This window comes from Puma concolor, chromosome A1, assembly GCF_028749965.1.
Source record: "Puma concolor isolate L17-30 chromosome A1, mPumCon1.1.hap2, whole genome shotgun sequence".
Taxonomy (NCBI): domain Eukaryota; kingdom Metazoa; phylum Chordata; class Mammalia; order Carnivora; family Felidae; genus Puma; species Puma concolor.
Window position 1 is genome coordinate 206,659,350 of NC_141667.1, and position 26,690 is coordinate 206,686,039.

General features: G+C 38.1%; 1 long non-coding RNA gene across 6 annotated transcripts in view; it reads left to right on the forward strand.

Annotated features, from left to right (window-relative positions):
- LOC147584729 (uncharacterized) overlaps positions 1 to 26,690 on the forward strand; it is a 159,271-nt gene that overhangs the window by 52,610 nt on the left and 79,971 nt on the right. The gene's annotated exons all lie outside the window — the stretch shown is intronic.

Here is a 26,690-nt window from a genome sequence, read left to right on the forward strand (position 1 = left end):
TTACTGAAACAGAAGGCAGGGCATGGCATGATACATGATGAAATGGACTTTGGAGGCAGGTCTCAGGGCGTTAGCCCCAAATTCACCTCACGGCTGTGAATAATTGGGCAAGTGTCTTAACTCTTTAAGCCTCAGTTTCCTTGTCTATAAAATAGTAATAATCATTGTAGCCTTTTCACGGGGATTATATGAGCAATTCACACCGAGTACTTGGCACAATGCCCAGCATATGTGAGAACTCATCAAACAGAGGCTCGGGTGGAAGGATGGAAGCGTGAACGAGCATGTTGCATGTGCAGATCTGAAATTGCTTCCATCTGGCTGGGGTGAAGAGTGAGAGCAGAGAAAAGGCAGGAGGTGATGGGAAAGAATGCACTGAGAAATCTTTTTTGTCCTAAGATAAGGGCTTTGAACAGAAATGCACAGACATGGGAGGGATGATGGGGTGATAGTAGGGTGATACAGGGGCCGATGGGGGACTAAGCAAGATGGAATATGATTTAGGTCAGCTTTAGTTTCCCCTCTCTGTGATATGAGAATTTTCCTGAATTTAGATTAAGCACCTCTCTGCAAAGCTAGGCAGATCCAGTGGCCTGAGGCCCATGCTCTCTCATTGGCTTCGTTACTTTGACCAGGTATCTGATCCTTCTCTTTCTTCTCATTAGCCTGAATTTCTGATTCCTGTTTTCTGCCTCCCAGATATGTCACCTTTGGCCAGCCTGACAAATTTATCTGTGAAGTCCCTGAAAGCAGTTCTTGAGCTTGGAATATTGTAGGTGTTCACTATTTATGAATATTGAATGGATGAAGCATGGATATTTAGTAAGGTCTTGCTGAATACCTCACTTATCTGCACCTTGTTTTGGCTGATTTTCCTAAACTGACCACTGCTTGATTTATGCCCCTTGTTCGACCATTTCTAATTCAGCTAGACTCACACATAGCCCTACGTAGAAAGATATTTTCCCCCAATTCTAACATGAAACTTTTTTCCCTGAATCAGATATATTATCTACTAATTACTAAGCACTTGAACTTTACAAAGAATGAAAAATAAGTGTTTCAGTCTTCTTTAGGTTATCTGTTTGTGGGTTTGGCTATAGTTCTCTCTCTCTCTCTCTCTCTCTCTCTCTCTCTCTCTCTCTCTCTCTCACTGTCTCTTTCACATGTGTATGCATACATGTGCTTATGCCAGGCTTAATAACAAAAGTGTGACAAATTCAGAATTTGCTAATTACAGTGTGTGTGTGTGTGTGTGTGTGTGTGTGTGTGTGTGTGTGTGTGTGTGTTGGTGGAGTCTAACATGTTGTCACAGAAACAAATCCATGATTTATTTGAGCTTGGTGTCAATGCAACATAGAATTTGGTTTCGTCCTCTCCAGGATTTCAAAGTGATTGGCTCCCAAGGCTTCAGTTGTCTGCTTGTAAAGATTTATTGTGAACTTTGCCCATTTAAATCATGAATACAGACTTCCTCACAGAAGAAAGTTGGAGATGAAGTTGGAATATGGATGCAGAGAGTAGTCTGTGTAAAATGAGAAACCCCAGAGAAAGAGAAAGAATGTCACTCTTATTTTTAGTTGATCTCTTCTGGCTGTGTGGCTGATGGCCCTTGAAAAGTTTACTTCCTATACTTCCATTGCTTGACCCATCTACCCATCCCTCCAACTACAAGAAAAATCTCTCTCTTTTAGGTGTCATTGTCTCTGTTCCCCAACAGGCTGGGTTTTCTTCTTCCCAACATTCTGTGTAAGAAGGTCAGGTAAAAGTTACTGTTCTTAGCTGACTGCTGACATCTTACCGTAGAGTTTCAAACTGGGCTTATGGAGTGCACAAAGGAAGGATGCAGGTAAGTTTAAGAAAGCTAAAACTAAACTTTAATATAGAAATGATTTTAGGAGTTGGGTAACTTGAAGTTTGCAGTACATGACCTTTTTCTTTTTGGGTTTGTAACAGAGGGTCCTGTCAGTTATGTGGCTTTCTTCTCACTGGTCATACAAACATTAAATGAGAAATTGAGACTGTTTAAGGTGACAGTTTCAGCCGTGGTTATTTAAAATTTTCACTTTACATTTTATTTTTTAGTCCAATATACATCAATAACTTCTGAGACATATATGTTTGGTAACTTTATGGTGAATGGAATGAAATAATTCTACCTACTACCTTTAATTTTTTTTTTATGTTTATTTATTTTTAAGAGAGGGAGAGACAGAGAGAGCATGAGCAGGGGAGGAGTGGAGAGGGGGAGAGAGAGAATCCCAAGCAGGACCCACACTGCCCTTGCAGAGCCCAATGTAGGGCTTGGACCCATGAACTGCAAGATCATGACCTGAACCGAAATCAAGAGTCAGATGCTTAACCGACTGAGCCACCCAGGAGCCCCATCTACCTGCCACGTTTAAGAAACTGTTGTTCCTATATACAAGAACAGTTCAAATATCAGCATTTTAGTGTCCACTGAGAATGAGCGAGTGTGTGGTGTGTGTGTGTGTGTGTGTGTGTGTGTGTGTGTGTGTTTCAATGAGATAATGAATTTTAATTCATTCTAGGAAAATAAAGATTCTTAAGTCAAAATCAACCTAAACTTTTTATGTTTAAATCATCGTACATAATTAAGCCAAATCATTAAGTCATTGTATGAAATTACTTATTTTGATTTTTGTGTGGCAAAACTCCAGGGGTAATGCTTATAATTTGTTAATTTCATGTACATAGAGTCAAGAAACAAAGGTAAAAGGGGTCTGTGGTGGATAATTGATAGCACTCTGCTCTGGAATAAAGTCCAGACTTCCACATCTTTGTCTTCACTGTCTGAATAAGTCAATAAGTATGTGCTCTTGGTAAAGATGGAGGGAGGAGAGAATCATGTATAATTTTAATGCTTTCCCTGCCATTTACCAAAATGTGTTTCAAATTTTTCTGAAAATGCATTTATTTCTCTGAATTGTAATTGCCAGTGCTTATGCAAATATTGCATAAAACTTAATTTCTTTTTTGAATACTTTCCACATCTGGTCTTTGCCCTTCTTTTTATTATTTAACTTCACAAGGCTTAACCTTACTAGAGACAATATTCTCCCCCAAAATTGCCATGCTGAAGTAGACTGATTATCATTGCATAAATATCATCTCCAGATAAGATTTATTGACTGCCCACCCGTGGAAGGCACTGAACTAGGCCTCGCAATAAATGTTATTGAATAGCTTGCACCTCCGTTCATAAGATCTGTGCTGCTCAAAAGTAAAGCAAAAATTACCTCATATCCTATTTCCCCCGCTGTACTCTGAATATAGATTTATAGTTGGATTTCTTCTTTCTATTTTGTGATCTGGAAACTCTCATTATGAAGTAGTTGTTCTTTCCATAAACTTTTTAGATCTTTGTGAGCTCTCTTTTATTACTTTTTTATGCTGATATTCTCTGGCATCAAGGAGTCCTTACAAGGGAAATCTACAGGTCTATTCCTTGGTCATTATAAAAAACAAGACTTTTTTTTTCATCAAATAAGAATTTGGTGCAAATGTGAATCATAACCTAAAGTTTCCTTCATTTATTAGAAGGTTCATCACTGTCCATATATTTGGTAATGTTTGAGGTAGTTTTGATTTTAAAAGTGATTATTATGTGTGGATGCAGGATTTAGGTTGCTTGAAAGACTGAAATAAGTTGGGTTTAAAAGAAAAAAATTAAAAGTCAGGTTTGATGACATGAAATGCTTGAGGTTAGCATCATTTAGAAAATATATTAAATGATTTGTATGAGAACATTTGAGATGCAGGTAAGTAATAAATATCCTCATAAACTCGTATCTTGGAGGAGGACATGGGGACATTGCCTAATTTGCATCTTTGCTTTTAGAGAGTATTGCATTCAGTATCACACTCAGGGCATGGCACTGAACAGACTAATTCAAATTGTGGTTTTGTCTTGCTTTATGGCATGACTTTGGACAATTCAACTTTTCTGACCATCAATTTCCTCACCTCTAAAACTGGAGCAGTGGTGTCTACTTAGCAGGGAGGTTGTTATGAATATTTATAGGTAGTGTAAAATGCCTTATATGTAGTCAGCCTTAGATATATTGGTAACTATTAGTATAGCTTTTAGCAGCCCTTGAAAATGTGTTTAAAAAATCATTTAGGCCTCCAAAATTATATTTGATCTGTAAATTGTATTAAGCCTACTGTGTTTAGAGTGATGTCCTTCCTGCTTCTCTCTTAAGTTTTCTTATTGCCATATATTGCTTTCCTTAACCAATTAGTTTATAGAAAATATGCAATGTGTAATCACAAATGAATTTTTTAAAAGCCTATGTAGCAGGACTTAAATATCCAAATGAGTCGTTTAAAGTGCCCTCATAGGGAAGCTCTATATTACACCAACATTACTGCCATTGTTTAAGATCATTTTAGAGCCTCCCTTTGAAAAATGCCTTCAAAGTCAATACGCTAGCCACCTAAGAAAATCGATGACATTGCTTTAAAGTCACTCCTTATTCATATTGAAAAGAAGAAGTGTCACCTAGGTTGACTCTTCACTTTATTAAGATAATGTTTACCCTCAATTACCTTTAGCTTTTTCCCCTTTTCTTTTATTTCTTTTCTTCTTTTTGTATGTATGGTGCTGAATAGTTAAAACAACTTGAGTAGGAAAAGGCATCAAGTACTTAAAAAAATGTTTTTTGAATGTTTATTTATTTTTGAAGGAGAGAGAGAGAGAGAGAGAGAGAGAGAGAGAAGAGAGAGACAGAGACAGAGTGTGAGTGGGGGAGGGGCAGGGAGGAAGGGAGACTCAGAATCCAAAGCAGACTCCAGGCTCTGATCTGTCATCATAGAGTCAAACACAGGGCTTGAACCCATGGATGGTGAGATCATGACCTAAGCTGAAGTTGCCCCACCAAGTACCTTAACAAGATGGACACCCAAAGAGTTTCCTGAAAAACTTGACATGCAACATAGAGTTCTAAAACTTCCAAAATAACCCATGATTAAACCACAGTTTCCGGTAGGCATCAATAAAATTGGGAAATACCTGAAAATCTGGGCTTTGAAATTTTAAGAAGCACATTTAAAATTTCTCTGGTTTTCACATGTATGCCTGACCAGACAGTAGACACTCAACCTCTTCATTGTTCATCAGAGCAAGCTGTTGAATGTGAGTTTGTTGGTACTCTTGGGGGCAGTTTTGCATGTAGAAAAGACCACTCAGTAGTTAACTTGCTTTTAAGGAAGGGTAGTCAATCTATTAAAGTTAGAGATTTAGAAGACTAGTTTTTCCTGAGGCTTTTAGGTTCATTTTACAAAATTGACCTTATGTTTATAAGTCTACAATAACTTTTTTAGGGCCTTTGAACAACACTTAGATCTGTTTGCAAGTGTTTATACCTTTGAATGTCTTAAACTTCACTAACAGATTTAACACTTCCTTGTCTTTTTAACTGTGTCAGAGATATGATTAGAAGGTCTCAAGAATTTAATAATTTCTTATGAAATTTAATGAATTAAAATTACAAATATGGAAAACTTCAAGTTATTTCAAATGATCTTATTACATAATAGCTAAAATTTCCACTTAAAATCATCAACATATTTAAATTCTGCTTATACCTTTTAACTCAGAATTACAAGGCTGATGTGTTACTCTAATAAACGAAGTTATCTTAAACTTAACATTTATTTAAAATACTAATCATTCGCTGATTCACTGATACAAAAATAATAATGCAATGGGTGTGATTCTAGCCCAATCTTTGCCCTTCATGCTAGACATCTCAAAATTCACTTGACTATTGAAAAGACATCTCAAATATTATATTCAAAACTAAACTCTTGATCTTCTATCCTAAGCATGCTCCAACTGCAATTTTCTCGTATCTCTAAATGGTAAATTTATTCTTACAGTCGCTCAGGCCCCAACTTTGGAGTCATCTTTTTAACTTTGCACAGACATCTGGTCCTGATATTTTCTTGACTCCACCTATAAAATATGTCCACAATCCTACCATTCTCATCACTTTCATTACTAGCCCTCTGGTCCAAACCATCATTCTTTGCAAGTATTTGTTTCCTTTTTAAGTTTGTTATTGGTTTTTTTTTTTTAATTTAGATGAAGTTCACATAATGTAAAATTAACTGTTTTGGAGTGAATATTTCATTGGCATTCAGTACATTCCCAATGTTGCCAGCCACACTCTTTGTCTGGTTCCAAAACATTTTCATCATCTCAGAGTAAAACTCGACACACATTGCCATGTTACTTCCTCAATCTGCTTCCACCCGACCGCTAGAATCGAATCTGCTTTCTGTCTCTACGGATTCACTTATTTTGGATAATTCTTATAAAGGAAATCCTACGACTTGTAAATTTTCATGTCTGGCTTATTTCATTTACCATATATTTTTGAGGTTCAATTATGTTGTAGCATGTATCAATACTTCATGCCTTTTTGTGGCTAAATAGTATTTCGTTGAATGTAAATACCACATTTTATTAATGCATTCATCTGTTGATGGACTGCTCCATGCATTTTTGTAATAGATGTCTACTTGGTCTTCCTGCTTCTGTGTTCAAACTCTTACTAGTCTTTTCTCAACACAGTAACTAAAGAGAAGCTTTAAGATCTGCCAGATTATGTTACTCCTCTGCTCAAATTCTTCCATATCACTCTACACTTAGGCTAGCATCCAGTCTTTACAAGACCTTATAAAATCTTTAATACCTCTCTACAACGGTTACCTCTCTCATAACCCATTTTCTATGATTCTCTTCTTTACAGACTCTATTATAGTCATGAGGTCTCCTTCAAAGTCTCAAATGTAGCAGTCATACTCCACTTCAAGACTTCTACATTACCTTTCCTCTACACATCCCCATGGTTTACCCCTTTACCTCCTTCCAGTCTTTGTCCAAATGCCTTCTAGTGCATTGTCCTTTGCCTTCTAATCTAGATCCTTCTTAATGTGCTTTATATTTTTATTTATATTTTCTGTGTTTGTGAAAGCATATATCACCTTTTAACATACTATACAATTTTCTTGTCTAGAAGTAAACAAGTTCTCTTAGAAACAAATCCTGAGACAAAATTTGAGTGCAATTATTTATTTGGGAGATGACCCCAAGAAAAACAGGTAGCAGTGGGTTGGTGAGTCAAGGAGAGGTAGGTTATTAGGCTGACTATCTCTGTGGACAATTGAGGCTCAAGTGCTTTCCACCAAGAGATGAGGACGCTGGGATAATAATGTATCAGCACCCTTTTTGCCATTGGTCGAGGGCTATTTTCAGGACCTCATCACTCATTTCTGCCTTTCCTCCAGTGCGGGAAGAGTGTGCTCCTGGGGCTCAGGCAGAAAGTTGCAGTTGTTCATTCACAGTTAATAGCTTTCAACCACTAAGTGTGGAGGAAATGTAAACAGGGCATTGGCATCATCAGTTCTGCCCATTTATTATGTTTATTGTATTTATTCCTTGACTAGAAGGCAAGGTTTGCAAAGGTAGAGACTTTTTCTGTTTTGCTCATGAATGTATCCACACTTCCCAGAGACAGTACCTGGCACCTAGCTCATAGTTAATAGAGACTTCTGAAGGAAGGACAGAAGGAAGGAAAGAAAGAAGGAGTGATTGTCTTAAATGCCCTATATTTAATTCTAAATCTGCATGGCATGAACGATGCTTCTTCTGAAGGATACACTTTTGTTGTCTCAAATGTTTTTTAGAGTGCATTTCTCAAGAGTGAAGTTTTTGGTTGCCTTTTCAGTTTGCTAAAGTTATTAACAATCAGAAGTTCTGGTCAGGAAGCAACTGATCCTTTGTCTGTGATGTGGATGGGATGGACTGACCCCTATATATTGTATGTGACAGGGACTTCACAACTTTTTCTTTTTTATTGCAGTATAGTTGACACACAATGTTACATTAGTTTCAGGTGTACAATATAGTGATTCGACAAGTCTATATATTATGCTGTGCTCACCACCAGTGTAGCTGCCATTTGTCACTATATGAAGCTATTATAATACCATTGACTATATTCTCTATGCTGTACCTTTCATCCCCATGACTTATTCATTCCGTAACTGGAAGCCTGTATCTCCCACTTCCTTTCACCCATTTTGCCCTTCCCCCCCCCCCCCCCCCCACCCACCCTTTCCTCTGGCAACCATCAGTTCTCTGTATTTATGGATCTGGTTCTGTTTTTTTATTTGTTTCTTCATTTTGTTTGGTTTTGTTTTGTTTTTTAGGTTCTACGTATAAGTGAAATCATATGATATTTGTTTTCTCTGAGGAACTTCACAAATTTAAAGCCACAGCTAATCATATACTCCACAAGTTAGATTACTCTATAATCCTTTCTCAGGTGGTTAAATCTTTTGATTGGATTTTGCTTTGCTTTGACTCTTAACATATGCAGAATATTTTTCCTTCTAATACTAGAGACCCCTGAACTTGACAAAATTAGGCATTTTTTTTCCAAATACTTAAAAAATTTAGTATTTCAACTCTTAATTTTGGACACTTCTCATAGCTTCCAAGGTTATTATTCTACTAAAAGAAATGTTTAAAAAAAAATAAAACCTCATGTGGAAGTCCAATGCACAAAACAATTAAAGTCTGAGATCCTTTGACAGTAGAAGTGGGGAGTTTAGAACCCTGTCCTCTTGAAGCCATCTAATCAGTAAAGGAGTCTTAGAAGCACAAAGTAGGCCCATAGGAATGGAATACTGGAAGAGACCCTTCCCATCCCAACTTTCAGGTTTTCTGTGCAACAATCTGATGCCTTCTTTTGGACTCTTCTTTAGCTTTCTAATGCACTTTAGATTTAATTACATTGTAAACATGATTTTAAAAGCTATCATTCATTGTGTATCTACTATAATGCCATAGTAATTTGATTCAATCTCTAATCTTCATAGTCATCGTGCAACATAAGTACAATAATTCCCATTAAATGTGCAGAAATAGGTGAAGAGTTGTCAATTTATACAGCTAGTAAGTGGAAGAATCAATATTTGAACCATTTGATCCTATCTGTTATAAACCTTGCTAGATGTGAACAGTGTTTTCTCAATTAGTGAATAGTCAATAAAGAACAACGAAGAAACAGCATTTCATACAAACGATGCTATTGGTTTTTTTCATTTTTTTTTTTTTTTGAGAAATCTCAGGATTTAGAATCCAGAAAAAGCATACTACTTTTGACTCTAGTGTCCAATTCATAAATTCACCAGTTATTATATGTAAGAATTAAAAATTACATTGGACAAAAGTTTTTAATCTCCAAAATAGGAGTTTTAATGAGAAAATTCCTTGAGCAGAAAGGGAATGATCACTTATCTATGCAATTTTATCCACAATGGGCAGATGAATAAGCCCATCACGAAAATATATGATATTGTTCGAAATGTCCTTCAAGATCCTTACGCAGTGGGGAAGAACAGAATAATAGAGCAGGGAGGAAAACATCCCCAGTGGAATGGAGCTACTGTGTACATGTTCTAAGTGGTAATGGAGATAAAAGTTGAAAGAAGTCCTATATCCAGTGTAAGATCATTATTTTGTCCAGAAATGAAATATTCTCTCAATGATACCAGTTCAGGGAAGGAGGAAAAAATAGGAGGGAGAGAAATAGAATACCAAGGCATATTAAAATATCTGGAAGCCATATAGCAAGAGGAAGTTATTTATAATCATTGGATTTTTATAAGAAGCAGCATGAATGTAATGTCTGTTTTGCAGGTATAACTCTTATATCATAAATACATCTTTGAATAATGCTTCTGATTTTGGTGTGCTTATAGTATAAGTGATATAATTTAGATAATTGATATAATCATGACCATGTTCTAGATTGCTTTCCTATTCCCATTTCTAACTGTCTGTTCTTTCAATGGGACCCAAGAGATGCAAAATTTGGGGATATGATTATGTAGCCAGCTGCCTCTATTAATGAGATTAATCTATAGTAGAAATTAAAAATTAAATTAATCTATATTAGACAGACATTAAATATTCCCTTAGAAGTCCCCTAGTGTGATGTTTCCAAAGCAATGTTATGATTTATGTAAATCATATGCTATAGAAGAGTTTAGGAGGACTTACTATAATACTCTACCTACATCCAGAAAAAAAATTTCACAGATCATCACAAAAAGATGAAAATCTAAACTGTTTAGACTTTTAGAAAGTCTTTAAAGAGAATATTCCCAGCTTTTAACAATGTGTGCTCTAATGCTAATTTCATTCATGAAGCATAAAATTGTCCTTATTCCTAATTATAATTTTCTTTTCTGCATCATAAGGTTATTTCTTTAGTCACCAACTGTTATTATCTGCTGATACTGTCACTCTAGCCCATTCTATTTAGTTTCTTCAGAGTCCATGGCAAATTTCTAGGTTACTGCGGGGCAGTATAGCCCTCTAAGCCCTGCAGCTAGACTGTCAGAGTTCAGATTCTGACCATGGGACCTTGCAGGCAAAATTACTTAATTTCCATGTATACCACTTTGTAAAGCAGAGGTAACAACAGTATGTAGCTTTTATGATTGTTGGGTACTAAATAAGATTTTTTTGAGTAAAAAATATATGACAGTACTTGATGTATATAGTGTGTTCTCAATAAAATTAGCTAATATTTTCCCTATCTTTTTATTCTGAGATAATTTATTTTTTTATAAAGTGGGGATTCAGCGATCCCTGGAGTTTGTAACTTTAAGCTGAATATCTCCAGCTGTTTTTTTCAATTTTGCCCTTTCAGTAAGTAATCTGCCTAGATGTTATATTATATAGACCATAAAACAACCATAAATATTTGAAGGTATTGTCAGCCGTGTGCTCATCAATCCAGATCACTTTTGAAAGACTGAGTATAATAATTGTTTTGAATACATCCAATGACTGGGATCCCAGGTATACCATTAAATCATTGTAAGCCTGGCTACGTGTTAGGGATTTTCCTTTCTGTTTAATGTCAATCATTGTCTGAAACAAGGAACCCATGTGTTGTTGGTTCTCCCACTGTCTGATAAAAGCAACTGAACCCTATCTTCTTTTTGGATCGTGTTCCCTTTATGCATTTGATTTTACAGTAATTATGTCTTCCCTTATCTGGTTTTGGCTTTGTTTTTCTCTTGATCTCTGAAAGCTAGTCTGGTTTTTTAAACTTTATGTTTCCTAGTTATCTATCATCTATCTATCTATCTATCTATCTATCTATAACGTATTTATTTTTCTTCATGTATGTTGTTGTTCTCCTGTGAACTCTATACAACTTTTTGTGCAACGTTTGGGCCCCAAGTACAGGTGCTTTTCTAATTTTGGCCTAACCAATAGTGTTGAGAACTGCCGCTGCTGAAAAATTACCTCGCTTGTTTTACATGATATGTCTATTAATGCAATCCAATATAGCATTTGCCTTTTGGTGACAGTGTTACACTGCTGAATCATATTCAATTTTTCATCCATTATTTCTTCCCTGGTGAATCACAGAACATTTGTCTTTATTAGCTCTCAGAGTATTGATTTCTGCCCTTCCCTTCTTCTATCGATATCAACCACATTTTAATCATATCTTCCAAACTAGATTCTTGTGTCTTAACATAAAAAAATGTCCAAGTGGGAAAAAGTTTTTTCAATGAATTTAAGCAGGATATGTTCTGTTGCATTACATTGTGAAGTATTAGGTATTCAGAATCTTGGGGGACAGTAAGAAGACTCTATAAATGCTTGACATAAATTTTCTTTTGCCCTGAAGAGGGCTTCATAGATGTAAATTGCCAATGGTAACCAGTTTAGGTTAACTTACCATGGAAAAATAAGTTGAATTTTATGTTTACAGTCTGTAGAATGGGCAGAATTGTGTGTATCACCAGCCAACATTATTGAGTATCTTCTGTATATAGGGCTCTATCCTAGAAGTGATGTTGAATAACATAGTTTTCTTTTTATAATGATTTTAAAACATACTCCCAGGTTATTTAAGTGTAATATGGGCAATTTCAAATTTATTTTTAGCTATTTAAGTGTTAAAACTGCATGACAATTATAGAATGTAATGCTTTTTTTCTTTTTTTCTTTTTTTTCAATATATGAAATTTATTGTCAAATTGGTTTCTATACAACACCCAGTGTTCATCCCAAAAGGTGCCCTCCTCAATACCCATCACCCACCCTCCCCTCCCTCCCCCCTCCCCCCCCCAATCAACCCTCAGTTTGTTCTCAGTTTTTAAGAGTCTCTTATGATTTGGCTCTCTCCCACTCTAACCTCTTTTTTTTTTTTTCCCTTCCCCTCCCCCATGGGTTTCTGTTAAGTTTCTCAGGATCCACATAAGAGTGAAAACAGATGGTATCTGTCTTTCTCTGTATGGCTTATTTCACTTAGCATCACACTCTCCAGTTCCATCCACGTTGCTACAAAGGGCCATATTTCATTCTTTCTCATTGCCACGTAGTACTCCATTGTGTATATAAACCACAATTTCTTTATCCATTCATCAGTTGATGGACATTTAGGCTCTTTCCATAATTTGGCTATTGTTGAGAGTGCTGCTATAAACATTGGGGTACAAGTGCCCCTATGCATCAGTACTCCTGTATCCCTTGGGTAAATTCCTAGCAGTGCCACTGCTGGGTCATAGGGTAGGTCTATTTTTAATTTTTTGAGGAACCTCCATACTGTTTTCCAGAGTGACTGCACCAATTCGCATTCCCACCAACAGTGCAAGAGGGTTCCCGTTTCTCCACATCCTCTCCACAACTATAGTCTCCTGATTTGTTCGTTTCGGCCACTCTGACTGGCGTGAGGTGATACCTGAGTGTGGTTTTGATTTGTATTTCCCTGATGAGGAGTGACGTTGAGCATCTTTTCATGTGCCTGTTGGCCATCCGGATGTCTTCCTTAGAGAAGTGTCTATTCATGTTTTCTGCCCATTTCTTCACTGGATTATTTGTTTTTCGGGTGTGGAGTTTGGTGAGCTCTTTATAGATTTTGGATACTAGCCCTTTGTCTGATATGTCATTTGCAAATATCTTTTCCCATTCCGTTGGTTGCCTTTTAGTTTTGTTGGTTGTTTCCTTTGCTGTGCAGAAGACTTTTATCTTCATAAGGTCCCAGTAGTTCATTTTTGCTTTTAATTCCCTTGCCTTTGGGGATGTGTCAAGTAAGAAATTGCTACGACTGAGGCCAGGGAGGTCTTTTCCTGCTTTCTCCTCTAGGGTTTTGATGGTTTCCTGTCTCACATTCAGGTCCTTTATCCATTTTGAGTTTATTTTTGTGAATGGTGTAAGAAAGTGGTCTAGTTTCATTCTTCTGCATGTTGCTGTCCAGTTCTCCCAGCACCATTTGTTAAAGAGACTTTTTTCCATTGGATGTTCTTTCCTACCTTGTCAAAGATTAGTTAGCCATACGTTTGTGGGTCTAGTTCTGGGGTTTCTATTCTATTCCATTGGTCTATGTGTCTGTTTTTGTGCCAATACCATGCTGTCTTGATGATGACAGCTTTGTAGTAGAGGCTAAAGTCTGGGATTGTGATGCCTCCCAATTTGGTCTTCTTCAAAATTACTTTGGCTTTTCGGGGCCTTTTGTGGTTCCATATGAATTTTAGGATTGCTTGTTCTAGCTTTGAGAAGAATGCTGGTGCAATTTTGATTGGGATTGCATTGAATATGTATATAGCTTTGGGTAGTATTGACATTTTGACAATATTTATTCTTCCAATCCATGAGCAGGGAATGTTTTTCCATTTCTTTATATCTTCTTCAATTTCCTTCATAAGCTTTCTATAGTTTTCAGCATACAGATCTTTTACATCTTTGGTTAGATTTATCCCTAGGTATTTCATGCTTCTTGGTGCAATTGTGAATGGGATCAGTTTCTTTAGCTGTCTTTCTGTTGCTTCATTATTAGTGTATAAGAATGCAACTGATTTCTGTACATTGATTTTGTATCCTGCAACTTTGCTAAATTCATGTATCAGTTCTAGCAGATTTCTGGTGGAGTCTATCGGATTTTCCATGTATAATATCATGTCATCTGCAAAAAGTGAAAGCTTAACTTCATCTTTGCCAATTTGGATGCCTTTGATTTCCTTTTGTTGTCTGATTGCTGATGCTAGAATTTCCAACACTATGTTAAACAACAGGGGTGAGAATGGACATCCCTGTCTTGTTCCTGATCTCAGGGAAAAAGCTCTCAGTTTTTCCCCATGAGGATGATGTTAGCTGTGGGCTTTTCATAAAGGGCTTTTATGATGTTTAAGTATGTTCCTTCTATCCCGACTTTCTCGAGGGTTTTTATTAAGAAAGGGTGCTGGATTTTGTCAAAGGCCTTTTCTGCATCGATTGACAGGATCATATGGTTCTTCTCTTTTCTTTTATTAATGTCATGTATCACGTTGATTGATTTGCGAATGTTGAACCAGCCCTGCATCCCAGGAATGAATCCCACTTGATCATGGTGAATAATTCTTTTTATATGCTGTTGAATTCGATTTGCTAGTATCTTATTGAGAATTTTTGCATCCATATTCATCAGGGATATTGGCCTGTAGTTCTCTTTTTTTACTGGGTCTCTGTCTGGTTTAGGATTCAAAGTAATACTGGCTTCATAGAATGAGTCTGGAAGTTTTCCTTCCCCTTCTATTTCTTGGAATAGCTTGAGAAGGATAGGTATTATCTTTGCTTTAAACGTCTGGTAGAACTTCCCTGGGAAGCCATCTGGTCCTGGACTCATTTGTTGGGAGATTTTTGATGACCGATTCAATTTCTTCACTAGTTATGGGTCTGTTCAAGCTTTCTATTTCCTCCTGATTGAGTTTTGGAAGTGTGTGGGTGTTTAGGAATTTGTTGATTTCTTCCAGGTTGTCCAGTTTGTTGGCATATAATTTTTCATAGTATTCCCTGATAATTGCTTGTGTCTCTGAGGGATTGGTTGTAATAATTCCATTTTCCTTCATGATTTTATCTATTTGGGTCTCTCCCTTTTCTTTTTGAGAAGCCTGGCTAGAGGTTTATCAATTTTGTTTATTTTTTCAAAAAACCAACTCTTGGTTTCATTGATCTGCTCTACATTTTTTTTTAGATTCTATATTGTTTATTTCTGCTCTGATCTTTATTATTCCTCTTCTTCTGCTGGGTTTAGGCTGCCTTTGCTGTTCTGCTTCTATTTCCTTTAGGTGTGCTGTTAGATTTTGTATTTGGGATTTTTCTTGTTTCTTGAGATAGGCCTGGATTGCAATGTATTTTCCTCTCAGGACTGCCTTCGCTGCGTCCCAAAGCGTTTGGATTGTTGTATTTTCATTTTCGTTTGTTTCCATATATTTCTTAATTTCTTCTCTAATTGCCTGGTTGGCCCACTCATTCTTTAGTACGGTGTTCTTTAACTTCCATGCTTTTGGATGTTTTCAGACTTTTTCCTGTGGTTGATTTCAAGCTTCATAGCATTGTGGTCTGAAAGTGTGCATGGTATGATCTCAATTCTTGTATACTTATGAAGGGCTGTTTTGTGACCCAGTATGTGATCTATCTTGGAGAATGTTCCATGTGCACTCGAGAAGAAAGTATATTCTGTTGCTTTGGGATGCAAAGTTCTAAATATATCTGTCAAGTCCATCTGATCCAATGTATCATTCAGGGCCCTTGTTTCTTTATTGACCATGTGTCTAGATGATCTTTCCATTTCTGTAAGTGGAGTGTTAAAGTCCCCTGCAATTGCCACATTCTTATCAATAAGGTTGCTTATGTTTGTGAGTAATTGTTTTATATATTTGGGGGCTCCCATATTCGGCACATAGACATTTATAATTGTTAGCTCTTCCTGATGGATAGACCCTGTAATTATTATATAATGCCCTTCTTCATCTCTAGTTACAGCCTTTAATTTAAAGTCTAGTTTGTCTGATATAAGTATGGCTACCCCAGCTTTCTTTTGACTTCCAGTGGCATGATAAATAGTTCTCCATCCCCTCACTTTCAATCTGAAGGTGTCCTCAGGTCTAAATGGAGTCTCTTGTAGACAGCAAATAGATGGGGTTGTTTTTTTATCCATTCTGATACCCTATGTCTTTTGGTTGGCGCATTTAGTCCATTTACATTCAGTGTTAATATAGAAAGATATGGGTTTAGAGTCATTGCGATGTCTGTATGTTTCATGCTTGTAGCGATGTCTCTGGTACTTTGTCTCACAGGATCCCCCTTAGGATCTCTTGTAGGGCTGGTTTAGTGGTGACAAATTCCTTCAGTTTTTGTTTGTTTGGGAAGACCTTTATCTCTCCTTCTATTCTAAATGACAGACTTGCTGGATAAAGGATTCTCGGCTGCATATTTTTTCTGTTCATCACAGTGAAGATTTCCTGCCATTCCTTTGTGTCCTGCCAAGTTTCAGTAGAGAGATCGGTCACAAGTCTTATAGGTCTCCCTTTATATGTTAGAGCACGTTTATCCCTCGCTGCTTTCAGAATTTTCTCTTTATCCTTGTATTTTGCCAGTTTCACTATGATATGTCATGCAGAAGATCAATTCAAGTTACGTCTGAAGGGAGTTCTCTGTGCCTCTTGGATTTCAATGCCTTTTTCCTTCCCCAGATCAGGGAAGTTCTCAGCTATTATTTCTTCAAGTACCCCTTCAGCACCTTTCCCTCTCTCTTCCTCCTCTGGAATACCAATTATGCGTAGATTATTTCTCTTTAGTGCATCACTTAGTTCTCTAATTTTCCCCTCATACTCCTGGATTTTTTTATCTCTCTTTTTCTCAGCTTCCTCTTTTTCTATAATTTATCTTCTAGTTCACCTATTCTCTCCTCTGCCTCTTCAATCCGAGCTGTGGTTGTTTCCATTTTATTTTGCAGCTCGTTTATAGCATTTTTTAGCTCCTCCTGACTGTTCCTTAGTCCCTTGATCTCTGTAGCAAGAGATTCTCTGCTGTCCTCTATTCTGTTTTCAAGTCCAGCAATTAATTTTATGACTATTGTTCTAAATTCATTTTCTGTTATATTGTTTAAATACTTTTTGATCAGATTGTTAGCTGTTGTTATTTCCTGGAGTTTCTTTTGAGGGGAATCCTTCTGTTTCGTCATTTTGGATAGTCCCTGGAATGGTGCGGAACTGCAGGGCACTTCCCCTGTGCCTTCTTGAATAACTCGCGTTGGTGGGCGGGGCCGCAGTCAGACCTGATGTCTGCCCCCAGCCCACCGCTGGGGCCACACTTAGACTGGTGTGTGCCTTCTCTTCCCCTCTCCTAGGGGCGGGATTCACTGTGGGGTGGCTTGGCCCGTCTGGGCTACTTGCACACTGTCAGACTTGTGGTGCTGAGGATCTGGTGTATTAGCTGGGGTGGATTGGCAAGGTGCACAGGGGCGGGAGGGGCAGGCTCAGCTCGCTTTTCCTTGGGAGATCCGCTTCGGGGGGCCCTGTGGCACCAGGGAGGAGTCAGACCTGCCAGAGGGATGGATCCGCAGAAGAACAGCTCTGGGTGTTTGTGCAGTACAAGCAAGTTTTCTGGCAGGAACTGGTTCCCTTTGGGATTTTGGCTGGGGGATGGGCGAGGGAGATGGCGCTGGCGAGCGCCTTTGTTCCCTGCCAAGCTCAGCTCTGTCGTCCGGGTCTCAACAACTCTCCCTCCCCTTGTCCTCCAGCCTTCCCGCTCTCCAACAGAGCTGTTAACTTGTAACCTTCCAGATGTTAAGTCCCGCTTGCTGTCAGAAGACACTCTGTCCGGCCCCTCCGCTTTTGCAAGCCAGACTCTGCCTGCTCTCTTTGCTGGCAGGCCGCCCCTCCGCCCAGGCTCCCTCCCGCCAGTCCGTGTAGCGCGCACTGCCTCTCCGCCCTTCCTACCCTCTTCTGTGAGCCTCTCGTCTGCGCTTGACTGCAGAGAATCCGTTCTGCTAGTCTTCTGGTGGTTTTCTGGGTTATTTAGGCAGGTGAGGTGTAGGTGGAATCTAAGTGATCAGCAGGACAAGGTGAGCCCAGCGTCCTCCTAAGCTGCCATCTTCCCTCCTCTCCAGCAATGCTTGTTTTCAAAATATAAACACAATCCTGTTATGTTACATACTCCAAACCACTTTCTTTTAGTCTCTATGTGTCAGAGAAGAGTTCCTTTTCCATTTTTTTAATGAAATAGTCGGCTATTTATAACTTGGCCATTAGACACTTCTGAAAATTTCTTCAATGAAAGAAAAAAAAAACCCTTCATTTTGAAAAAGTTTATCTGATATTAAATAACTGAGTAGGATCCAAATTACCAGCTAACAGTTCACACTGCAATAGAAACAAAACATTAGAAAGTTCCATGACAGAGTTACTACAGAGAGTGATTAATTGGATCGGGTTTCTTTGACATATGACTACGCTTTCTTTATGGCCTCATTTATTTGTGGCCTCTAAAGGGGTGTTTCAGTCATAGTAGCTATAGGCAATTCATTATTCCTTTTAAGAAAAAAAAATCAAAATGACAACCCTTTATTTTTAAACGATCAACTGCATTGTCCTTGCTATTTCTAATGATAGCTATTTGTTGAAAGTGACTGTAAAAGCTGGCATACCCTAAAAAACTACTGGTTGTGTCTATTCTAGCTGTGAAGGTTTTTCAAATAGGAAAAGCCTAATTTAATTTGGTTCTCCGTTTTTTTGATATTCACATGAGAACTTGACAATAGTCTCCGGTGGGCTCAATCAAGGTATAGACGCTTGATGCATCATTGTGAAAATCCAACACCATCTCACAGGGCTAGAGCAATACAGCTAGTTTGTACACCACAGACCAAAAAACAGGAGACAAAAGTCTTTGTTTCTTTTGAATATAATTTACTGTGCAACTTAAACTCTGGACCTGTTTAATGGTCCTAACAGCAGAGTTTCTAGGCCAACGACTAAATCAGCTGCAGTGCTCTGCATTTGCAGACAAGCCTTATGATTTACAAAATTTAATAAGCTGGGCCCTCATGACATTTCCCCCCAAGATTCTGCTTTTATAGTCACTGCCAAGAAGGTTGTCAAAGAAGCATATACCCATTGGCATAATGAAAACTTATTTATTTATTTGTATTTTTTTTTTTGGCCCAAATGCATATAAATATACTCCTACTATTGGTAATTCATTAACAATGAATAAATTCTAGAGCGTTTCCCTTGCCTGATACAGTAATACATTAGTGACTTTTTTGCATTGCTTTATGGGAGCGATATTTCTTGGGTAGTATTTTTGTGAGCGTCTGCCAAATAGAGTACAGACGAAGGTCAGATGACTTAACAGTTTCTCATCTGCACACTGATTCTTTAAGTCAAGGTTTGCCGTAAGTCAAAGTCCCTTGTCACAACTTGAAAGTTTATCTTTTGTATTGAGGCCACATACAGTGTTTTGTTTTGATTTCTTTGCCTTTATTTTTCTTAAAAGGTACAACTGTTTGGCAGCTTTGCCTAAGAGGCTTCTATTATATCAGCCTGGATTGTGTTGCTTTGTTATATCAAGATGGCTCTTTGGGGTCAACTTTGGTTTTTAAATATGAAACACAAAAATGCATTGGGATGATTCTGTTTTATTGGAATAGGCACTACCCTCACCAATCATGCTTTGCTCTTCTTGGGTGCCCTGGTTTGTCCATCATGTGATACCGCTAAGTGAGAAGCTTGCAAAAATCATAACCTGATCCACCTGGAATCTCTGGCTTGGTTAATAGTCTCTTGGTAACTGACACACCTGGTGGTATTATTTTCTATTAAGTAAAATTATGCTATTCATCAAATTTGAATTAGAAGTAGCCCTGAGGTTACTCTTTTGAAGGGATGTTGCTCCTGTTGAGACTGCATACAAAAAAGAATGTATCTTCCATTGTTTTAGGCTTATTCACCCTTCCTTTTAAAGATAGATTTCTCCAAATCTTTAAATAGGTTTGCCTTATGTGTCCTGTTTCCTGTCTCCATCCTTCTTCTCTTTTATTTCTCCCAATCAACGACTTGTTTTCTCTGTTACATGATTCACATTCATGTAGATTAGTTCCACAGCTTTCCCCACCGCCCTCCCCCCACCCCATTCAACTCAGTCCCAGGGGAATTGTATTCCTATTACAAAATGTATACATTTTAAGCTGTTTGGGAAGGCTGGCTTACATATAGTGATAAATGTGAGGAAAAATAGGTATATTCTATTATCATAACCTGCCTGCTCTATTTTCTTTCCACTATAGGGAGTTTTCATGGGTGCATGGCAAAACAAATTGCAATCACCTGGGTGTTTTCCACTCTAGTTCTGTCATTCTGAATGATAAATGTATTTATTCTTTGGTTGAAAATTAATATATTTATCTACCTATCTCTGTACACGCACTTATATCTTTTTATATTCATGGGCAGATGATAAGCAACAACTAAAGAGAACAGGTTGAAAAAATATATTTTTTTTCCTGGGATCAATGAAAAAATGTTTTATGTTCACGTTTAAACGTTTAAGGCCTGGGGTAAGACAGCTTTTAAGGTCAACCAGACAGGAAGATTTTCCTCTCCTAAGCATCTATCAACAGTCCTTGGAAGAGCAGTCAGCACTAGCATAATTTAATATGCCTTCTCTCTGAGAAGAATGCCTCTTTGACATCATGTCACAACTGGTGCTTCAACTGAAGATTTTCAGGTGGTCTATGTTTTGCTGCATTGATTTCCTTTTATCATTTTAGTCACAAACAGTTTCAAACCTCTTTACCTCTTTTTTTCTTATGTGTTCTAGACACGAGGAAAATAAAGACTCATAAAAATTATGCATTCCTCTGGTGCTCTCTTTCCACACTGAAAACAAGGAAGAGTTGCTACCCTGCAGATGTTAGGCAGCCCCGTTCCAGGATCTGCTGAACTTGCAGGTCATTTGTGGCTAGGCTGGGGCATGGTTCGTCCGGGATTAAGCACCAGGCTTGACAGGCACAGCTGGGAAGGGACAGATAAATTGGATCATGTATGTTGCCAGCAGGGGGCGCTGCAGAGCAATAATCATTGAGGATGTTCAACTGGTTAATCCAAACTAATACGTGTAAGAATGTTCCTTCTGTTGGGGCAAGAGATGTGGGAGAGGAAAAAGACAGAAGATAATGAATACAATTGAAACCAATCAGGGAAGTAAAGTGTGTGTGTGTGTGTCTGTGTGTGTGTGTGTGTGTCTGTGTGTGTGTGTGTGTGTGTGTGTGTGTGTGTGTGTGTGTCTAGCAATATAAAATATAAAATTCTTGGGAAAGAATGAAGCAGTATCAGGAGAGTTCAAGATTAGTACATGGCAAAGAAAACTTTAAAAAAATTTTATGAATCATAAATATTTTTGCAAATGTAACTAAAGTTGCCAATTTGAGACTACTGAAAAATGACTCTCCCCTCATCCCCACCCTCCTCCTCCAAAGACAAACCATATGTCTTAAAGATATTGTAATATATTCTCTTCTGGGGAGGTGCCTGCTCAGAGAAGTAAATCAAATATTTCTATACGTTTCCCATTGTTTGTTTCTGTAAGACAATTTTCTGTGAATTGTGGTGCTTTAAAAATATATGGTTACACTTGTGTTATTCAACACAAATTATTTATTTACTGAAGAGGATTGTCTGGAATATATGCACCTATGCTGGTATGTCATATTTGGAAGGAGAGAATTAAGCTATGATTTCTTAGAGCAGGATTTTCCTCTGTGTTTGGAATATTGAGAGTTGTGAATATAAAGACGTGTTCCTAGGCTCTCTTTTTTCTCCCCTAGAACCTCAGAGCTGAGTGAGGGTGTAGGAAAAAACAAACAAACAACAAAACACAAGGATGTTGGGGCGCCTGGGTGGCGCAGTCGGTTAAGCGTCCGACTTCAGCCAGGTCACGATCTCGCGGTCCGTGAGTTCGAGCCCCGCGTCAGGCTCTGGGCTGATGGCTCAGAGCCTGGAGCCTGTTTCCGATTCTGTGTCTCCCTCTCTCTCTGCCCCTCCCCCGTTCATGCTCTGTCTCTCTCTGTCCCAAAAATAAATAAACGTTGGAAAAAAAAAATTAAAAAAAAAAAAAAAACAACACAAGGATGTTATCTATTGACCACACATCATACAATGCTGGGGAGCAGCAGTTGATCCTTAAATTTTCATTCTGTATGTAATCTAAAAGAGCCTTACTTATTTAAATACATCCAATCTTTATAGCAATCAGAGTAAATACTTTAATAAAGAATTCTAATTCTAGTAATAAAGTACGTAAAGGGAAAATGTACACAGAATCAAGAAGCTGGAACACCTGTTGGCAGAATCTCATGGGGGAATACTGGCTCTAATATAAATGCATTTGCTTTACCCAGCAGTTCAGGGATATCAGCTAAAATGTCATGCTAAACGAAGGAAAGGAAATGGAAGAAACTGTTCAGTTTAGCTTTATATAAATACTGCAAACACTTATGTATGCATTGGATTTTCTGATATCTAATTTAAACTAGTATTGATCAGAATTCTTTTAAAATGACATTTGGTACCCTGAAAATGGTCCAGAAAGTCTTTATGAAATGATATGTTATCATTCCTTACAGGTATGGACAGGGATTAGCTGGAAACTGGCCGAAACCTAATGCATGAGTGAATCAGGTTATAAAATTGATACCATCTATGAAAGTCTTCAAGAATTCAGTTCACTTCAACAAAAACTTATTTAGCATCTACTAAGTGCCAGATACTATGTTAGGAATTAGCAACCATTAGAAGAATAAGATAATTTCATTGACCTGAAGGACCTTAAAGAGTGGTGGAAAGACATCAGTGAATTTCAAAGCAGTAGGACAAAGTTTGGTTAGAGATTTCTGCGGTGCTGCAGAAGTTTAGGGAGTGGTAGCTCTATTTGTGTTGGGGGTTGTGGTGAGTACTTAACCCAGCATGGGGAGTCAAGACCAGCTTTCTGGAGGAAATGATGCACAAGTTGGTTTTCAAGGATTAAGTTAGAGGGTGACAAGAATTGCTATTGCAATTCACTAGGGACATAGGTTTTGAAGTTATCTTACAGGGATAATTTGTGTGTTTTACCATCTTAGTTTTTAAACACTCCTTTGTATAAGTGACTCTATCTTATTTTTCAGAATCTTTAAATTCCCGTGAGGACAGCCTGATGCTTCAGAGATTAGGATTCAGTCATTCAACAAAGTGTTCCATTAACTTAACTTATTTTACTACGAGGGAAAGCGACTTATTCCTTGACAAACAATTAGTGAGCTCTACTACATGCCAGGCACTGTTCTATGCACTGGATTTGAATGAAAGCCTCTCTCTACTTTCATTAATCTTATATCACATTACATAGGCTTAACCCAAGTCTCTGAACAACAGCTACTACAGCTTATAAAATACTTTGTCTTGCATACTTTAATATTTACAACAGTACTATGAGATGGTAGACTGTCTTTGCTTCCTTTCTTTGAGGCACATTGTCTCACTTGCACATCTGTGAAGCATTGAACATGAGGTACAGAACCCTAGGGCTACCTCTCCTCTAGTTTGACCCCAACATGATCCTGAAATTTGATTTTTGAACTTTAAGCTGAATTCTGTTGACAGCCTCTTGGTCCAATGCAGCAGATCAAATTCAATAAGTATTTGTTGTTACCATCCAGCAAGTCATGTTTAATATTAGGAATACTATCTCAGGGAGTTTATAGTTAATTAAAGAAGGAAAAAGTCATATAATCTCAAATAGATGTATAATTACACACTGATAAAACTGTAAAGTCACATTATGCTATGAGGTGGTATAATGGGGTAAGGGAACAGACAAAGGGAGGTATGTTAGTGAAGGTTTCCAGCAAGAATTTATTCATATGGGTGTTCAGGAAGAGTGTGTTGGAGTCAACTAAGACAAGGGGTGTGTGTGTGTGTGTGTGTGTGTGTGTGTGTGTGTGTGTGTGTGCGCGTGTGTGTGTAGGAGGGGAAGGGGCACACTGGGAGGATTCTAGGGACAGATAAAGAGTGTGAGCAAAACTATAGAGGCAGGTTGGTGTAAAGGGTCTGTTGAACAAAGGGAGAATGTGCAAGATGAGGCTGGAGAGGTAAGCAGGAACCAGGTCATTCAGAGTCTTGTAAGATTGTAAGAGCCATGGGAAGTACTAAAGAATTTTAAGTTAGAGAGTGACAAGATCAGATTTGAAATGCCATGTTGTTTTCAGTGTGGAGAACCAATTAGGAAGAGTCAAGAACAGATGTAGAGAAACCAGTTAGGGATTAAGTACAGCAGTTCAGGGGAAAGATGATGGTAGTTTGGACTGGGATGGTGGCAGTAGTAATGAAGAGAAATAGATGAATTTCAGAGATATTCATGTAAAGTCTTAGGGCTTATAGATGAATTGGATATGGAGGCAAAGATACTAACCATGCATTTTTGGAGTATACAAATGTCATTCACTGGAAAAAAGAACTCTGTATGAAAACCAGGTTTGGAATAGGAGGAGGTCTTGGGTTCATTCTGGGACATGATGAGTTTGAAGAATCTTTATACTACTAGAGGTTTTTTTTTTCTTCAAAAAATTTTAAGGTCTATTTATTTTTGAGAGAGAGAGAGAGAGAGAGAGAGAGAGAGAGTGAACAAGGGAGAGGCAGACACAGAATCCGAAGCAGGCTCCAGGCTCTGAGCTGTCAGCACAGAGCCCGATGCGGGGCTCAAACTCACAAACCATGAGATCATGACCTGAGCCAAAGTCAAACACGTAACCGACTGAGCCACCAAGGTGCCCCACTAACAGAGGTGTTTTAAGTAGGGTTTCTAGGACTAGAGGTCAGAGGGAAGACTGGAGTGAGTATATACCACAGGCATCATTAATACACAAATGTCCTTGAAACTATAGTCACGGCAGTTTATCTTCCTCGTTCTGCTTTTGTCTAAATGCTCTCAGTTATATCTACCTGTGAGTTCCTCCCCCCATTCCATCTCTGCCCTCAGTCTCTATTCCTTCCCCCCTCTTTTTCTTCCTGGAAGACATTTCATGACTCCAACTATCACCTCCATGCAGATAAATCCAAAATATATTTCTCTACTTCTGACATTTCTTCCCAGCTCTGGTCTCCTATCTCCAGCAAAATTATGCAGAGATCCTACTGGGTGCCCTGCCACTATCTCAAATTTAATAGATCAAATGATGAATTAACTATCCCTTGGGCTTAGTTTCTTTTTCAGTAACCAGAAGGTCATCTGGATGACAGCAGAGGTTCCCAAAACTGACTTATCATCAGAATCGTTCTGATGTGTGATGCTGGACTCCGTAGTCTAAAGAGCTCTTCAGGTGTTTCCAGCGATCGGCCAAGTTAGAAGCACTGTTCAAGGGAGAGGATCATCAAAGTAACTGATCTTAGGTCCTAGTGTGTCATAAGCCTATTCTGTACTCTCTCTTTCCCCAAATTAGCACTTACATTGAATAGCAATGTGACATTGAAAGAGCTATTTTATTTCCTTGAGCCTCAGTTCTCTCAACTATAAAACGAATGTCAAAATATCTACAGCAGATTGTTGTCATGATGAGAAAGTGAGGTTAGATGTGTAAAATATGCAGTATTGTGGCTTGTATACAACAGGAGTTTTCTAATTTGCTTGCTCCACCTCTATTTTTTCTAGTTCATTCTCCACACCACTAACAAATTGATTTTCTGTAAATGTCACTTTTATTTTGTCACTCTTCCTCATGACCTCTGTGGTTTCCCATTACTTTCAGCAGTAATATTCAGACTCTGACTCCAAAGGCAAATATGTTTCTTCAAGAGCAGTTTGTGGTGTTTAACTACCTTTGATTTCTGATTTAGCATCCATGTAATTCAAAATTTAGAAACATTGTTTTTTATAAGTATGAATGTTAATAATTTTGAAATTTGAGTTATACACCCCCCCTTTGAAATGATGTTTAAAAAATAATCATTATCTTGTCATGCCAGTCCACAAAAATGTCGTTGACCCTTTGTAGCAAAAAACCATACACTTGCCATAAAAGTATTAAAAATAGAGGAAATAGTAGCAAGCAATTCCACTGCACATGTGTATTAAATTCTTGAGCTGCATGTACTTCTCTAGCCCAGGAACTTCTGGGGATGGGCCCCTGAGTGATTCGGCGAGGTCTACCTTGGCTCTGAAACAGTCTCCCTAAGCTGTAAATGATTGATTTCAGATCAGCCTTTGAGCTGATAGCAGGAAGGGAGCAAGAACACGGAAATGTCAGATTCCTGGATGGAATGAGAGGCAGCAGCAAAAATAACTTGAATGTCTTACTAGCATGGTTTTACTGTGTTGACCTCCTTTAATCCATGCAGACCATTTCCTCTTTATATTGGGAGATATATTACCACTTTACTTCTTCCAGGGTCCCTTAATGATTACTGGTGAAGAATAGTGCTACTACCCCTTTGGGGTGAAAGACTTTCCCCAGAGTCACCCAGACAACTTGCAGACCTCTCTGTTTAGGATGATCTTTTCAGAACCAACGGAAGAGGAGTTTTTCTCCTGGCACAGTGGCTGTGTGACCCAATATATTTGCTTCCCAAAGGAGTGTTTACCTCCAAATTTGCTTTTATAAAGAAGCGATTAGTGGGACCTCCTGCTTTCCAAGATACTCACTTCTTTGGAAGTCTCCTTCTTTGTTATTCTCTTTCCTCAGCTTTGGGAGAGACCTAGACGAGGAGGAAAAGGGGGTTACTAATCAAGGGGTATAAAGTTTCAGTTAAGCATGATGAATAAGCTCTAGAGATTC